Source organism: Nannobrachium achirus, assembly GCF_963921795.1.
Source record: "Nannobrachium achirus genome assembly, chromosome: 14".
Classification (NCBI taxonomy): Eukaryota; Metazoa; Chordata; class Actinopteri; order Myctophiformes; family Myctophidae; genus Nannobrachium; species Nannobrachium achirus.
In genome coordinates, this window is record NC_137821.1 from 63,347,897 (window position 1) to 63,362,474 (window position 14,578).

The window sequence follows — 14,578 nt, forward strand, 5'->3', positions numbered from 1 at the left end:
GGACCACCCAGAAGCAAAATCTTCGCTACAAACGTCCGCTTTGAAAATACACATATTCAAAGATTTGCACACATTTTCACGACTTTTTCAAAAATAGCAGATCTACAAGCTCGCAGCGCGGCACTCGGTGCCGCGCTGCGAGCTTGTATATCTGCTATTTTTCACTGGTTAAAGCATTCAATAAAAGGTAGAGCTGGTAGACCTTGATCTCATCCTGACCTCAAGCAACACTGTCCTCTGAAAAGCCAGCGATCTTAACAACCATATGACACGCATCCTCACTTCTGCATCTGCACCTAAACGGCCCTTTGTTCATGTAACGTGCGATGGAAGCATCAACTGCATTTTTAAGACCCTATTATTGAAATCCTAAAGACGGAATACACTTTCACCATGACACATTTAATGCCTTTTTCTTCCAAGGCACCTCTGAATTACATTGTTACTTTAGCCTATAGAACCTTAAGTCATATAAATAAAAATAAATATGTAAATCTTTCCCCCTAAGATAGATACAGTATGTGTCACAAGGACAACTGCAGGAATAGTAGTTTCCATTACAACAGATTGCAATTAACTTCATACTTGACATTTAACCACTTGAACCCCAGCACCCTATTCTGGGGGTCTACAATTCAAGGCGCCACAAAGTGATGCGTTGTGAGCTTGTAGTTGGCTATTACCAAGTATAGAGGGTTTAAGTAGTTAAACTGAATATTGATACATTCCAAATATTACTTTATTATTATTAAAGTATTCTGAGGCATCCCTGGACTATCAAGGTTCAAGGTTATTGTTACGTCTTTTGTACAGGTACATAAGAGTAAAATTTGTTTTTGTTTGGCATCCTTCAGACAATGCAGTTATATATCAAAAAAACAATATAATAACAGCAAACCACATCTAAAAATAATAATAATAATCTAAAAAGGTGTAAATAATAGTAGGCTAAGATGTAAAAAAAAAAGATGAAAAAATAAAGGAGTGCAAAAGGCAAAAGAGCAACGGGAAAAGAAAAGAGCATCCTCAGATGTACATGTGCAAAAGGTTTGGCATATTCTATACACCAACAGCATATTTTTTCCAGTAGTTGCTACTGTACTGTACTTAACTTTTGTAAACATCTTCACAGTGTGTTCTATGTGCAACAGATTAATGTATTCAACTTCAGAGGTATGCATTTATGCAGTAGGTGCAATTCAACTTCACATTATCCCTTTACGTGAGTACTATGAGGACTATGTCACGGCACCATAGACACTTTGAGAAACCCTGTCATAGACAGACACTATGGAATATTAGAAGTTCATAGTGAATTTCCATTAACAATTAAAAATACATCTTGATCACTTATTTTGTATGGCTGTGGCAAGAAAATATGGATGAAATGTCCATCACAATAACTGACCCCTGTATAATCAGGCACAGGCAATGTGTGCCAGTGTCCGGATTCACCTGTTACTCCTGACTCCAGTAGTATTCACCAGGCTAGTATTAGCCAGACAGTTGTTTGTTTGTTTGTTTGTTTGTTTGAGCATTTCTCCTACCCCATCGACAGATGAGGCCCAATTATTTATAATCAAACACATCTTGACAGTGTCAGATAGTGTATATTATTATATATGAATCACACATAGCAGTGCTACTAGACAGGGTATTATAATCAATCACACATCACAGGATATGATACTATGATAGCCTTGGACCAAGACTGTCAAGAGTGAGATGTATTTGATCAATTACTGTGATTGTGGATCTGTCTCACAAATGTCGGACTCGATCAAATACATCTCTGATGGTCCTGGTCCAAGGCTAAGATAGGTTATTGTGAATGGGAATCACACCTGACAGTACTATTATTATGAATCACATCTCACTCACAAGTAGAGATATAGCCTATTATTACTATCAATCAGAGTAGATTAAATAACATATGTCTAAAAGGTGCGATGCACCTGTGTTGTGGTAGGCTAACATCAGTCCGAATACCAATTAATTTACCTTGCTTTTTTTGATGTCACGACTCTCGATTCAGATTGATTTGGGTCAGCCTCTGCTTCACCTATCTGTCGCCTTCTGGAAGCTGGAGAATATCTCCGACCATCTGTTTGTAGGGTTTGTTCTGCTGGAGGTTTCCACCGGGAACACGAGAGTATTGTGAGAAATCAGTGTAGCTTTTTCTACCACAGAGTAGACTGTACGTCTGTCTGTCTGTCTGTCTATGTGTGTGTGAGAGCAGGTTGATGCAGCAGGCAGGGATGAGGGAGGGGACATGCTTAGGGTAGGTTTCTGCCTCAAATTATCCCGTAAGGCACTGTTTCCCAAACTCACGACTCCTGTAAAATTTCAAATTTCTTTTCCTAAATTTAAAATAATTTATAGGCCTATATACTATATATTTTCACTCATTAGTCATTTTGGTCCCAGGCAAACATCTAATTTCTTTTAGGTCTTGACTTTGAGCTAAACAGTTTGGGAACCATAGCTGTAAGGCTCTTAGCCATTAACCAAACATAAATTCTATCCAAATCCAATTGTTTATGTATTATAGACCTATGTGTTGTGATGTGAAACCAAATAGTTTTTCCTAAGATCAAAACGTGCCATTTTTGCATGCATAGCAAATGTTGTTGTTTTTTATGAATAAGGGAAACAAAATTACCCTATGCGCGGGAATTACTGACGTCACTTCCACGGACTGCTGCTGATAGAAGTGAAGAAGAAGGAGCGGCCACGCTCACACACCGCATATTGATTGATTGATTGATTGATTGAAGACTTTATTAGAAGTTTGCATAGGAAAAGGTACAGTTTCATGACGGTACAGTTCACTGGTACAAGGTCTACTAAAAGGAGATCCTAGAAAAGAGCGCTTATTTCCATAGGAAACCATTGAAGTATCTCATATAACATTGAATGACAGACGGATAGAACACAGTACTATGCAGTAGATATAGTCAGGAAAAAAAGGGGAAAATATTTTAGATACACGCGCACTGTTTTATATTTCTCCCGCAAAAGACTGGCTATCTATTTTAACATTTATAAGTAAAGGTTTAGCTTAAACATTCGACAATTAAGGTCTGCAATTGCTACAAATTGCTACAACACATCATGTACATCCAGTCATTTTGGGGCGTAAACAAGAATGTATAATTTACATGTATTAACTTTTGGACAAAACAGCCAATTGTATCCAGTAGTGCTTTGGGGGCCGGACGGGACCGGGCGCCGTGTGGCCGGAAATATTTCCCCACATGCACGCGCACTGACGGCACCGAAGCGTCAACGGTGCACGACCGTGTAAACGCATGCATACCCCCCCGCGAGAGCCGCGACAACCCCCCCACCCCGCGAATCCGCGATAACTACAAGCAATACTTTAATCAGTGGCTACTTGCATAACAGGTTTCTAGTGGTGAATGTGTGTGCGTCGGCTGCGTCCTCAAGCCTCTATTCATATGGATAGCCTAACACCTAGGTTTCCAGCTGTGACTGCATGTGCATGTGTCGATGTGTGACTGCGGTCACGCCATCTACTCTTCAGGAAAAGCTGGTCGCGCTATCCTCACTTCAAAATATGTTGCGCTTCTACACGGCTGTTTACGGTTTGACAAGGGGATGGTGCGTTCAACGCGAGCTGGTAAATTAGAATTTCTAGACTTTCGAGACCAAGGGTGTATAAAATATGGAACTACATACTATTCAATCAACAGATGCTTTAAATTAGACCCCCCCCCCCCCCCCCCCACGTAGTGATGTCAGTAGCTCATATACTGAATGAATATGATGCATAGTAGTGATGTCTGTAGCTCATATACTGAATGAATATGATGTATAGAATAGTGATGTATGTAGCTCATACACTGAATGAATATGATGTATAGAGTAGTGATGTCTGTAGCTCATATACTGAATGAATATGATGTATAGAATAGTGATGTCTGTAGCTCATACACTGAATGAATATGATGTATAGAGTAGTGATGTCTGTAGCTCATATACTGAATGAATATGATGCATAGAGTAGTGATGTCTGTAGCTCATATACTGAATGAATATGATGCATAGAGTAGTGATGTCTGTAGCTCATATACTGAATGAATATGATGGCATAGAGTAGTGATGTCTGTAGCTCATATACTGAATGAATATGATGTATAGTGATGTCTGTAGCTCATATACTGAATGAATATGATGTATAGTGATGTCTGTAGCTCATATACTGAATGAATATGATGTATAGTGATGTCTGTAGCTCATATACTGAATTAATATGATGTATAGTGATGTCTGTAGCTCATATACTGAATGAATATGATGTATATAGTAGTGATGTCTGTAGCTCATATACTGAATGAATATGATGTATAGAGTAGTGATGTCTGTAGCTCATATACTGAATGAATATGATGTATAGAGTAGTGATGTCTGTAGCTCATATACTGAATGAATATGATGTAGTGATGTCTGTAGCTCATATACTGAATGAATATGATGCATAGAGTAGTGATGTCTGTAGCTCATATACTGAATGAATATGATGCATAGAGTAGTGATGTCTGTAGCTCATATACTGAATGAATATGATGTAGTGATGTCTGTAGCTCATATACTGAATGAATATGATGCATATAGTAGTGATGTCTGTAGCTCATATACTGAATGAATATGATGCATAGAGTAGTGATGTCTGAAGCTCATATACTGAATGAATATGATGCAAAGAGTAGTGATGTCTGTAGCTCATATACTGAAAGAATATGATGCATAGAGTAGTGATGTCTGTAGCTCATATACTGAATGAATATGATGTAGTGATGTCTGTAGCTCATATACTGAATGAATATGATGTATAGTGATGTCTGTAGCTCATATACTGAATGAATATGATGTATAGTGATGTCTGTAGCTCATATACTGAATGAATATGATGTATAGAGTAGTGATGTCTGTAGCTCATATACTGAATGAATATGATGTATAGAGTAGTGATGTCTGTAGCTCATATACTGAATGAATATGATGTATAGAGTAGTGATGTCTGTAGCTCATATACTGAATGAATATGATGCATAGAGTAGTGATGTCTGTAGCTCATCTACTGAATGAATATGATGTATAGTGATGTCTGTAGCTCATATACTGAACGAATATGATGTATAGTGATGTCTGTAGCTCATATACTGAATGAATATAATGTATAGAGTACTGATGTTGTCTGTAGCTCATATACTGAATGAATATGATGTATAGTGATGTCTGTAGCTCATATACTGAATGAATATGATGTACAGAGTACTGATGTCTGTAGCTCATATACAGAATGAATATGATGTATAGTGATGTCTGTAGCTCATATATCTTGAGTGGGACTTGGAATCACAATGTCTGGCTTTTGTGGGGCCTTCGCAGCTCCACTCGCATCCGACCAAGGGGCCTCCGCCTCGGACTACAGAGTGGCAGACCCTTCACCCGGGGACCACCTCCAGGGACCCCTGGCGATATACCAGCGCCCCTGGGGATATAGAGACTGAGAACCGGGTGGCGAGGGGCCGACGCCGCTCCTTCTCGCATCCGACCGAGGTGCCTCGGCCGAGGGACGAACCGGGGACCCCCTGGAGCTCCGGGGACCCCCTCGCGCCGCGCCGATTTTTGGACCTCCAATGTTAACTATGATCGGACACATTTTTTTTGAGAAATTCGGGACTTTGACTTCGTAGACCCCCTCGCTATACAGCTAAAAGTATAAAATCTGATAAAAATTAAGAAGATTTGTTACCATAAAACAACTATGTCACCTTGTTCATGATGTTCCTAAGTACCTCTAAAACATATTCCCAAACTGTTTTACTGTGCCAATAATTTATAATAAATTCGACAAATATTACCATAAACCTTTGCTATACAGCAAAAACTATAAAAACTGATAAAAATTAAGAAGATTTGTTACCATAAAAACACTATGTCACCTTGTTCATGATGTTCCTAAGTACCTCCAAAAAATATTCCCAAACTGTTTTACTGTGCCAATAATTTATAATAAATTCGACAAATATTACCATAAACCTTCGCTATACAGCTAAAAGTATAAAATCTGATAAAAATTAAGAAGATTTGTTACCATAAAACAACTATGTCACCTTGTTCATGATGTTCCTAAGTACCTCCAAAAAATATTCCCAACCTGTTTTACTGTGCCAATAATTTATAATAAATTCGACAAATATTACCATAAACCTTTGCTATACAGCAAAAACTATAAAAACTGATAAAAATTAAGAAGATTTGTTACCATAAAACAACTATGTCACCTTGTTCATGATGTTCCTAAGTACCTCCAAAAAATATTCCCAAACTGTTTTACTGTGCCAATAATTTATAATAAATTCTACAAATATTACCATAAACCTTTGCTATACAGCAAAAACTATAAAAACTGATAAAAATTAAGAAGATTTGTTACCATAAAACAACTATGTCACCGTGTTCATGATGTTCCTAAGTACCTTTAAAAAATATTCCCAAACTGTTTTACTGTGCCAATAATTTATAATAAATTCGACAAATATTACCATAAACCTTTGCTATACAGCAAAAACTATAAAAACTGATAAAAATTAAGAAGATTTGTTACCATAAAACAACTATGTCACCTTGTTCATGATGTTCCTAAGTACCTCTAAAAAATATTCCCAACCTGTTTTACTGTGCCAATAATTTATAATAAATTCGACAAATAATACCATCCATTCGCTATACAGCAAATACTATAAAATCAGATAAAAATTAAGAAGTTTGTTACCATAAAACAACTATGTCACCTTGTTCATGATGTACCTAAGTACCCATGAAAATATTTTTCTTATGTGAGGGGGCTCCCTGGTGCCTCAGCGTGCCCACCGAAAAGAAAAAAGGAAAAACGGAAAAATTGGAAGGGGAAAAAAACAGTGTAGCACCGCCTCGGACACCCGGAGAGTGCGCTCTCCCTGACAGCCACCTACTCGGCCGTGGACTTCCTGGCGATGGGTTTTGGGGTTGGGGGGTTGTCGGTAGGGGGTTGGGAATCGGAGATCGGGATGATTTTGCTCGGTGGAGTCTTGGGGCGGTCGACGGCACCCACGCGTTTCGGTGGGGGGGAGTGTTAGGTCTCAGCATCGGTCCGGGTTCGAAGCGGGAGGTTGGGGATTGGGGACTGTAACGGTCCGGCTTAGCGGCGTCGTTGGGCGAACGGCGCCAGCCACGCGTTTTGTTAAGGGGGAGTTTGAGCCCCGTCGTCGGTTCGGGTTCGAAGTGGGAGGGGGGGATTTAGGGAACTGGGACGGTACGGCTCGGCGGCGCCGTGGGGAGAGCGACGGCGCCCACGCGTTTGGTTAGGGGGGAGTTTGCGCCCCGGCTTCGGTCCGGGTTGGAAGTCGGAGGGGGGGATTCGGGACCGGAACGGTATGGCTCGGCGACTTCGTAGGGAGAGCGCCGGCACCCGCGCGTTTTTCCGGAGTCGTGGCCTCGGCGTCGGCCCGGTTTGGAGGTGCGGGGTCGGTTGTTGGGGGATGGGGGTGGCCCGGCTAGGCGGTGTCGCGGGCCGGGTGAGGGCACCCGCGCGTTTTTCGGTTTCGGGCGGCGCCGTCGTCCCGTGGTCCCGGCGGCGGTCTCGGAGCGGCAGGCGTGTTCCGGCGTGCGTGCGGGATCGGGAGTTCGAGACGCGGGCGGGCGGCGCCGACGCGTTTTCGGGGTTTGTGTCTCGGCGTCGGTCCCGGTTCGGGGTGGGGTATCGGGGGGTCGGGGTTTGGGATGAACCCACTCGGCGGCGCCATGGGGCGAACGGCGGCCCCCACGCGTTTTGGGAGTTTATGTCCCGGCGTCGTTCCGGGTTCGAGGTCGAGGGGGGACTTGGGGGGAAGGGGGAGGGGGTGAGGGGAGAAATATGGTAATATTTGTAGAATTTATTATAAATTATTGGCACAGTAAAACAGTTTGGGAATATTTTCAGAGGTATTTAGGTACATCATGAACGAGGTGATATAGTTGTTTTATGGTAACAAATCTTGATTTTTATCTGATTTTATACTTTTTGCTCTATAGCGGATGGATTATGGTAATATTTGTAGAATTTATTATAAATTATTGGCACAGTAAAACAGGTCGGGAATATTTTTAGAGGTACTTAGATACATCATGAACAAGGGGATATAGTTGTTTTATGGTAACAAATCTTCTTGATTTTTATCTGATTTTATACTTTTTGCTCTATAGCGGATGGATTATGGTAATATTTGTAGCATTTATTATAAATTATTGGCACAGTAAAACAGGTCGGGAATATTTTTAGAGGTACTTAGATACATCATAAACAAGGGGATATAGTTGTTTTATGGTAACAAATGTTCTTGATTTTTATCTGATTTTATACTTTTTGCTCTATAGCGGATGGATTATGGTAATATTTGTAGAATTTATTATAAATTATTGGCACAGTAAAACAGGTCGGGAATATTTTTAGAGGTACTTAGATACATCATGAACAAGGGGATATAGTTGTTTTATGGTAACAAATCTTCTTGATTTTTATCTGATTTTATACTTTTTGCTCTATAGCGAATGGTTTATGGTAATATTTATGGAATTTATTATAAATTATTGGCACAGTAAAACAGTTTGGGAATATTTTCAGGGGTATTTAGGTACATCATGAACAAGGTGATATAGTTGTTTTATGGTAACAAATCTTTTTGATTTTTATCTGATTTTATACTTTTTGCTCTATAGCGGATGGATTATGGTAATATTTGTAGAATTTATTATAAATTATTGGCACAGTAAAACAGGTCGGGAATATTTTTAGAGGTACTTAGATACATCATGAACAAGGGGATATAGTTGTTTTATGGTAACAAATCTTCTTGATTTTTATCTGATTTTATACTTTTTGCTCTATAGCGAATGGTTTATGGTAATATTTATGGAATTTATTATAAATTATTGGCACAGTAAAACAGTTTGGGAATATTTTCAGGGGTATTTAGGTACATCATGAACAAGGTGATATAGTTGTTTTATGGTAACAAATCTTTTTGATTTTTATCTGATTTTATACTTTTTGCTCTATAGCGGATGGATTATGGTAATATTTGTAGAATTTATTATAAATTATTGGCACAGTAAAACAGGTCGGGAATATTTTTAGAGGTACTTAGATACATCATGAACAAGGGGATATAGTTGTTTTATGGTAACAAATCTTCTTGATTTTTATCTGATTTTATACTTTTTGCTCTATAGCGAATGGTTTATGGTAATATTTATGGAATTTATTATAAATTATTGGCACAGTAAAACAGTTTGGGAATATTTTCAGGGGTATTTAGGTACATCATGAACAAGGTGACATAGTTGTTTTATGGTAACAAATCTTCTTACTTTTTATCAGTTTTTATAGTTTTTGCTGTATAGCAAAGGTTTATGGTAATATTTGTAGAATTTATTATAAATTATTGGCACAGTAAAACAGTTTGGGAATATTTTTTGGAGGTACTTAGGAACATCATGAACAAGGTGACATAGTTGTTTTATGGTAACAAATCTTCTTACTTTTTATCAGTTTTTATAGTTTTTGCTGTATAGCAAAGGTTTATGGTAATATTTGTCGAATTTATTATAAATTATTGGCACAGTAAAACAGTTTGGGAATATTTTTAGAGGTACTTAGGAACATCATGAACAAGGTGACATAGTTGTTTTATGGTAACAAATTTTCTTAATTTTATCAGATTTTATACTTTTAGCTGTATAGCGAAGGTTTATGGTAATATTTGTCGAATTTATTATAAATTCTTGGCACAGTAAAACAGGTTGGGAATATTTTTAGAGGTACTTAGGAACATCATGAACACGGTGACATAGTTGTTTTATGGTAACAAATCTTCTTAATTTTTATCAGATTTTATACTTTTAGCTGTATAGCGAAGGTTTATGGTAATATTTGTCGAATTTATTATAAATTATTGGCACAGTAAAACAGTTTGGGAATATTTTTTAGAGGTACTTAGGAACATCATGAACAAGGTGACATAGTTGTTTTATGGTAACAAATCTTCTTAATTTTTATGAGTTTTTATAGTTTTTGCTGTATAGCAAAGGTTTATGGTAATATTTGTCGAATTTATTATAAATTATTGGCACAGTAAAACAGTTTGGGAATATTTTTTAGAGGTACTTAGGAACATCATGAACAAGGTGACATAGTTGTTTTATGGTAACAAATCTTCTTAATTTTTATCAGTTTTTATAGTTTTTGCTGTATAGCAAAGGTTTATGGTAATATTTGTCGAATTTATTATAAATTATTGGCACAGTAAAACAGGTTGGGAATATTTTTTAGAGGTACTTAGAAACATCATGAACAAGGTGACATAGTTGTTTTATGGTAACAAATCTTCTTAATTTTTATCAGATTTTATACTTTTAGCTGTATAGCGAGGGGGTCTACGAAGTCAAAGTCCCGAAAAAAAATGTGTCCGATCATAGTTAACATTGGAGGTCCAAAAATCGGCGCGGCGCGAGGGGGTCCCCGGAGCTCCAGGGGGTCCCCGGTTGGTCCCTCGGCCGAGGCACCTCGGTCGGATGCGAGAAGGAGCGGCGTCGGCCCCTCGCCACCCGGTTCTCAGTCTCTATATCCCCAGGGGCGCTGGTATATCGCCAGGGGTCCCTGGAGGTGGTCCCTGGGTGAAGGGTCTGCCACTCTGTAGTCCGAGGCGGAGGCCCCTTGGTCGGATGCGAGTGGAGCTGCGAAGGCCCCACAAAAGCCAGACATTGTGATTCCAAGTCCCACTCAAGATATATGAGCTACAGACATCACTATACATCATATTCATTCTGTATATGAGCTACAGACATCAGTACTCTGTACATCATATTCATTCAGTATATGAGCTACAGACATCACTATACATCATATTCATTCAGTATATGAGCTACAGACAACATCAGTACTCTATACATTATATTCATTCAGTATATGAGCTACAGACATCACAATACATCATATTCATTCAGTAGATGAGCTACAGACATCACTACTCTATGCATCATATTCATTCAGTATATGAGCTACAGACATCACTACTCTATACATCATATTCATTCAGTATATGAGCTACAGACATCACTACTCTATACATCATATTCATTCAGTATATGAGCTACAGACATCACTATACATCATATTCATTCAGTATATGAGCTACAGACATCACTATACATCATATTCATTCAGTATATGAGCTACAGACATCACTACATCATATTCATTCAGTATATGAGCTACAGACATCACTACTCTATACATCATATTCATTCAGTATATGAGCTACAGAAATCACTACTCTTTGCATCATATTCATTCAGTATATGAGCTACAGACATCACTACTCTTTGCATCATATTCATTCAGTATATGAGCTTCAGACATCACTACTCTATGCATCATATTCATTCAGTATATGAGCTACAGACATCACTACTATATGCATCATATTCATTCAGTATATGAGCTACAGACATCACTATATCATATTCATTCAGTATATGAGCTACAGACATCACTACTCTATGCATCATATTCATTCAGTATATGAGCTATAGACATCACTACTCTATGCATCATATTCATTCAGTATATGAGCTACAGACATCACTACATCATATTCATTCAGTATATGAGCTACAGACATCACTACTCTATACATCATATTCATTCAGTATATGAGCTACAGACATCACTACTCTATACATCATATTCATTCAGTATATGAGCTACAGACATCACTACTATATACATCATATTCATTCAGTATATGAGCTACAGACATCACTATACATCATATTCATTCAGTATATGAGCTACAGACATCACTATACATCATATTCATTCAGTATATGAGCTACAGACATCACTACTCTATGCCATCATATTCATTCAGTATATGAGCTACAGACATCACTACTCTATGCATCATATTCATTCAGTATATGAGCTACAGACATCACTACTCTATGCATCATATTCATTCAGTATATGAGCTACAGACATCACTACTCTATACATCATATTCATTCAGTGTATGAGCTACAGACATCACTATTCTATACATCATATTCATTCAGTATATGAGCTACAGACATCACTACTCTATACATCATATTCATTCAGTGTATGAGCTACAGACATCACTATTCTATACATCATATTCATTCAGTATATGAGCTACAGACATCACTACTATGCATCATATTCATTCAGTATATGAGCTACTGACATCACTACGTGGGGGGGGGGGGGGGTCTAATTTAAAGCATCTGTTGATTGAATAGTATGTAGTTCCATATTTTATACACCCTTGGTCTCGAAAGTCTAGAAATTCTAATTTACCAGCTCGCGTTGAACGCACCATCCCCTTGTCAAACCGTAAACAGCCGTGTAGAAGCGCAACATATTTTGAAGTGAGGATAGCGCGACCAGCTTTTCCTGAAGAGTAGATGGCGTGACCGCAGTGATGTGTCTGTGTCCTCATCCATTACTGTGGTATTTAGTGTTTGAGATTCGTTCAAGCCAAACTTTGGGGGTCATTACATGAGGTCGATTTTTTTGTAGACGATAGTTTTTACTATTGATTCGGCCATTTTGACACACGGAGACGCGGTTTCATGACCCTAACCGATACTTTTCGGAATTCGGCTCTGAAAGTGCATTTCTGCGGTTTCGCATCAGTTTCGCAACGGTGTAATATCGGAATTCGGCCGTGAGGGAGAGTGCGATGATGTCATAGCACCCCCTCCTCTGCTCCCCTTCCCCTTCTGCATAAAGTGTCAGTCTGTCAGACTAACCGAAAATGTATTATTATTATTTGTGTTGTTGTAGGCCTAATTAAAACCCAGAAAATAGCCCAGTGATCTATTAGCACAAACCTCATTTGAAGAATGTCAGGAGTAGTCTATATGAAAGCCTTTTAAAAATGTCTAATTACGCACAAGTCGTCGCACCTGGGCTGGTACCCTAGCTGGCCTGTCGGAGTTGCAACAGCTCTCCTCTCCGCAAAGTTAAATTAAACCATTAGGCTATGGTATTCCATTCTAAGCAAAGCAAACCAATGATTAATGACTATTTTGCGTTCCCCTTTTTCAACTTCTCACCAAAAAATACTGGATTAATTCTTCATGCACCGCGCCACATCACAGACGCAGCGGACTTCAGGTAATGAGTGAGTTATTGTAATATGCTGAGTCTTGCTGACAGACAGACAGACAGACAGACAGACAGACAGACAGACAGACAGACAGACAGACAGAATAAACATAACTGTCCAGTCAGTCAGAGACCATCACAAAAACTTCCTCCATATCCTCGCTCCCTCTCCTCCAGTCAAAGAAATCATGTCGCTTTTTCTCTCCAGTGCGTCTAGCCTCCTCTTAAGGCACGCATGTTGCTTCCAAACTAGGCAATTTACTTAAAGCCATAACGGAAGGCTATGATTGTGACTTCCAGTGAAATAACAGACTGCCAGTGGCGTATGGCGTCAGTTCATTAATTTATTCCGTTAGTTTATTTTGCGACGGCGACGGCACATCATCCTCCATTGCGCCGCATCCCAGTGCAGTGCGTCAGTTCAGTAAGAGCTAAGGTATGGCAACATGACTGTTGTCTGGTCTTGCACGTGCAAGGCACGCATGCAAGACAGTCATGTTGCCAATACTTAGCAACAGGCATGATGAATTTATTTTAAGAAGTAGGCTACATTTTATTATTTTCCCTTGTAATCAAGGTATGGTAGACTACCATACCCATATGTGCCTCTGTAGGCTACTCCGTTAGCTGCCTCGCATGGTGCGTTATAGCCTACTTCTGTGTTGCAGATAGAAGACAGAACTCACTTAATATAGCCCATCCCCGTAGATAATGTCCAGAAATATGCTCCATAGGCTATAAATGTTCCGACCTTCATCTTCCAGGTGACTTTTGTTGGTGTTTCACTTCACCTCGCTAAAAACCTCCTTTTGCGGGACTCATTGAATATGCGAACAGACGATAATAATATGGATTTGGGAGCATAGCCTAATTACAAAGCATGTCTCATTAAAAACAATATATATTTTATAGTTGAAGGGTAAATACACAGTATAGGCCTATGTAGGCTGGGAACATGACACATTTTGCTTGAATTCATGCGTTGTCAACTTGTAGTATAAACACAGAAAAACGAACCAACAACAAGGTGTAAACGCGACGTTTTTTGGGTAATAAATCCAAAACGAGACCGGCAGCGTTTCCAATCGTCCTGGTATAAAGACCCCCTAAGTTTCTCTATCCTAGGCCTACTGCAGCGCTGTATTTTCTAAATGAATTAAAAGAAAGTAGAACATAAAATCTTAAGTAACAATTATGCAAATGTAATTAAGACTAGAAAACTATTGTTTTCCCACCATTAGATCTGCTGACATCCTTTCTATCTAATAGCCTCTAGAGGCGCGTGCACGCGCGTGCACGTGACGTCAATAAATGACCGTCCGCCCAGAAAAAAAAATC